This window comes from Callospermophilus lateralis, unplaced genomic scaffold (genome assembly GCF_048772815.1).
Source record: "Callospermophilus lateralis isolate mCalLat2 unplaced genomic scaffold, mCalLat2.hap1 Scaffold_707, whole genome shotgun sequence".
Lineage (NCBI taxonomy): Eukaryota > Metazoa > Chordata > Mammalia > Rodentia > Sciuridae > Callospermophilus > Callospermophilus lateralis.
The window spans coordinates 717,623-722,426 of record NW_027515179.1 but is presented as its reverse complement, the minus strand read 5'-3'; the positions used below and the strand labels follow the sequence as shown (position 1 = coordinate 722,426).

The 4,804-nt window shown below is 39.4% G+C and overlaps 1 pseudogene; it reads left to right on the top strand.

Moving 5' to 3' along the window:
* Window positions 1-3,070: 3,070 nt before the first annotated feature.
* On the top strand, window positions 3,071-4,456 carry LOC143386918 (putative ribosome biogenesis protein RLP24 pseudogene; annotated as a pseudogene).
* The last annotated feature ends 348 nt before the right edge of the window (window positions 4,457-4,804 follow it).

The window sequence follows — 4,804 nt, the reverse complement described above, 5'->3', positions numbered from 1 at the left end:
CATCTATTCACCACAGGATTTTGCAAAGTAACCATGGATGCACTAGCTACAACATAAACCAGGGAATCATCCCATAATTTATTTGAGACCAAACCAAACCAGTAACTGTTCCTCTTTTGCAGGATTCAACACCCTCACCATGAGAGTCATATTCACTAATAAAAAAAAAAATCTAGTAAAATTTTCAACTGCATTGACCATATGCAACTTTGGTTTGATTTTGATCAAAGTATTTATTTAATCACTAATGAAACATTTTAACTGAAAAAAATAATGATATACACTTTTAAAAGTATTTATTTTCTAAATGTTTATTTTCTAGATGTAGGTGGACACAATATCTTTATTTAATTTATATGTGACACTGAGGTTTTAACCCAGTGCCTCACATGTGCTAGTTGCTCACTCTACCTCTGAGGCAAAATCCCAGTCTCTCGTGATATACACTTTGATGTCTACGTTTTTGTTTAAAAGAGTGTTTTGATTCTTCCAAGTTTTTCTGTGGATAAGCAGTTTACTTATTTTATTTATTCTACTTATTTATTTTCTTTGCACCTGTAATGAAAACCAGGGACACTTAATCACTGAGCCACATCCCTAGCCCTTTTATCTTTTTTATTTTGAGACAGAATCTTCCTAATTTTCTTAGGACATTTCTGAGTGGCTGAGGCTGGATTTGAATTATGATCCTCTTGCCTCAGCCTCCCAAGCTTATGGGATTACAGGCATCATTTTCATTATGTTTAAATAATTTGACATTTTATGAATATTTAAAAAAACGTGCCGAACATTTGGAATCTTTAGTTGTAGGCAAATTTTGAAATGGGCACAAACACTGGTAGGATTAACTAGTTCTTGTGTTCTATTCTATATATACAACAATATATGATATGATTCAAAATTACTAGAAGAAAATAAATGTGATAAACAAAATGAGAAATGATAAGTATTTGAGGAGGCAAAATGATAATTACACCATTATTATCAATATATGTGTCAAATAACTATATTGTATGATAAAGATATACTTGTGTCAGACTGGAGTGGTGACTCAGTGATAAGCACTTTCCTTGCATGTGTAAGGCACTGTGTGCAATCCTCAGCACCATATAAAATAAATAAAGGTATAACAATTATCTACAACTAAACAAAGAAATTAAAAAAGATATATGTGTAAATTAAATTATAAAGTTATGAATAGTTGCACATATATATCAAAGTATTTTCCCCAAGATATGTATTAATTCAAAAGAAAAATATAGTAACTTCATAGTGGATAGACCCTTTAGACACCAGCTTAACTAAGTGATCAAGGTCATCACCACCAGTAATCAAACATGTTGGAGACATGAGCCTCTTGATATGGTGAGCTGAGAAGGAGCCAGCACCATTTCTGTGGTATTGCCAAAACTGCAGAGCCTCCCTCTTATCTTGAGAAAACACAAGGTAACCCACAGTTCTACAAAACACTTATTCCTCAGTGCTGTCAAGATCATGAAAGATGAGTATAGACTGAGGGAATGTCACCAATGTTAAGATCTGTAAACAAGTCAGGATGGCGCCTGGCATTTGGCCAGAGGGAGTGGTTTGTGAGGTGGTGCCAGCAAGCCATTAACTGTGATTCGTTGACTGCTGTATCTAGTTTATGTTAATTAAGATAATTTGTGTGGAATGTATATATACCCCTCCTGTCCTACAATAAATGGCTCCCACTCCTGCTGTATCAATCTACACAAGTTGTTCGTCACCCCCTGGTTATTTTGCTGCAGCCTTACTGCGGCAACCAATTGATCAGGGACACAAAAGAAAAATAACAACTAAATGTAGTGTGGTGTCCAGAATGGGGTGATGGAAGCAGGAAAAGATCTTAGTAGAAAAACGGGAAATTCCAATAAGAGTTGTTTTGTTTTGTTTTAGGTACTGGGGATCTAACTCAGGACTGCTTTACCATTGAGCTACATCCACAGCCCTTTTTTATTTTCATTTTTTTTAAATTTTGAGACTGGGTCTCATTAAATTGCTTAGGGCCTTGTTAATTTGCTGAGGCAGGCCTCGAATTCCCTATCCTCCTGTCTCAGCCTCCTGAGCTGCTGGGATTACAGACATGCACCACTGTACCCAGCATCCAATAAGATGTGAAGTTCAGGTGATTGTACTGAACTAAGGATAAGTTCTCAGGCTTGATCATTTACTAGGGTTATGTAAGATGTGAATATTAGGGAAGGCTAGGTGAGGGGTGTACTGAAGCTATCTGTTCTATTTTTGGCAACTTTTCTGTAAATCTAAAATTAGGTCAAAATAAAAGGTTTAAAAAAATGCCACTTCGAAAATTTAGGGCAGATGCCTGGAAGGCCTCATGGGAAATTTCACTGCTCTACCTGTCTTTGGATTTGAGATTGGGAGACCTCCTGTCCTCAGAGCATTAAAGCACCCACGGAGATTTATTCAGTCATTCTGGCCTATGGTTGGCCAAATGGCTTATACCTTTAGGACAGACTGACCCCCCTTTCTCCTCTGCAGTATGGAGCCCTGAGCCCCCCATCCCACGTTGGGATTCTCATCCTGGCTGGCAGAGGCTGCGAGGTGAGGCTGCAGCAGTCTGGGGAAGGCTTGGCAGGTGAGTGAGAGGGTGCTCCAGAGGGAGGGAGGCTCAGACAGTGTTTAGCTGTAGAGTGGGGCTTAGCAGAGGCGAGGGGAAAAGGGAGGGGGGCTCTCCTTCTCAAGGGGCCCTTTCATGTTGAAATCAGCCGTCATGAATGCTGGGGGCCCAGGAGCCCAGGCGTGGGAAATGTGAGAGCCCCCTTATGTCCCCTCATGTGACATGTCGTCTGTGGCTCCCAGCCGGCCAGCCAGGATGCATTAGGAGAAGTGTCGGTGTGCACCTGGGGCGGGGGAGGGTCCCATCAAGACATTGACCCACTCAGGGAAGGGAGATTTGAAGAAGCAAGTTCTAGACTCTCCTGGTGCTGGAGGGGAGGGTGGACTGGGCACCCTGTTGGCTTCAGGATCAGGGGTGGGGCAATTGGCAAGAAACCAAGAGAAGGTTGGAGGGGACCCACGCGGCCTCAACATGCATATCGAGAAGTGTTATTTCTGTTCAGGGCCCATCTACCCCGGCCACGGCATGATGTTCGTCTGCAATGATTGCAAGGTATTCAGATTCTGTAAATCCAAATGTCATAAGAACTTTAAAAAGAAGCATAATCCTCGCAAGGTCAGGTGGACTAAAGCATTCCGGAAAGCAGCTGGCAAAGAGCTTACAGTGGATAACTCATTTGAATTTGAAAAACGTAGAAATGAACCTGTCCAATACCAGCAAGAACTATGGAATAAAACTATTGATGCAATGAAGAGAGTTGAAGAGATCAAACAGAAACGCCAAGCTAAATTTATAATGAACAGATTGAAGAAAAATAAAGAGCTACAGAAAGTTCAGGACATTAAAGAAGTCAAGCAAAACATCCATCTTATCAGAGCCCCTCTTGCAGGCAAAGGAAAGCAGCTGGAAGAAAAAATGGTACAGCAGTTACAACAGGATGTCGACATGGAGGATGTTTCTTAAAAATCTTACTCTATAATCATTTCTATGTGTACATTTGAAAATCTCCTTTGGAGACTTAGAATTTAATTCTAAATAATTAATTTTTATATAAGGTCACTGAAGTGAAAGGTGATTACAAATACTGTTCTACATTGCTATCTGCAAAGCATCAGATTATGGATGTTAGATTGCACCTCATTGTAATGTCTTCATTGATAGACATGCTTATGTAAATCATGAAAATTCTCTTTATAAATGCACAAGTGGATTGTGGACAGAATGGTCATGCCTTTTGGATAATGGCACTAGGCAGCATTTATGTAATAAGTAATTACAAAAATTTATGGCCAGTGATAGGTAAAATCAAATTTTCTTTGCAGTAAAATGTTCCCTTTATTATGTTATAGAAGGGAGGATACAACAATCTCAAAATGTATGGCAATCTCAAAATCATTTATTTTAGTATTTTCTGTTTTGATTTATTAGCCTAAAGGAGCATAATGGCCAAATACCATGAAGCCTAGTTATGCTAAGCTGTTTTGACCTGGTTTACCTGTTGTTGGCAGGTAGTTGTGAGTGTTTGTGAGGAGAGCTGACTAATCTTTATTTGAAATGGCACTATATTATTTCTGCTTTAGAGAATACTCAGTTCTAATTTGTGATTCCTGGTAGAGCAAGCTCCCTCCCCCCTCCCCTGATGTAGAAGCAAAGAAATCCTAGTGTCTTAAAATTTGTTGCGGAGTTTTCTTTCTTTTTAAAAACAGGTTCTTAATTGTTATGGAATATAGAATTTATGAGTATAACATCTGCCCATTTGTACATAAAATAAAAACATTTTTAGTGTGTGCCTATATATTATTTAAATATACTAAAAAATATGAGGTATTTTTACTTGGAAGAAAATAACTTTCTTTACACATACTACTTTATTAGGAAATATAGTTAATTAAAGAGAAATATATGCTTAGCAAAAAAAAAAAAAAAAAAAAAGAATCCAAGAGAAGGCTCTAGTCCCAACCCTCTCCAATGCCCTGAGTAGCCTGCTTCTCGCCAGCTCTGAAGGTGCAGACCCTGCTGACAAACCTCCAGGGACAAGAAGCTCACTCTATCCTGGGAGAGCGTAGGGTCCTGGCATTGGTTCCACCTCTGGATTCAGTTTTCATTCCCAGCCAGGAAATCTGGGACATTGGAGAGGGGAGGCTGTGGCCCCATCTTCCCTGGTACACTCTCAGCCCAGGAGTGACCCCTGCTGTCCGGACAACC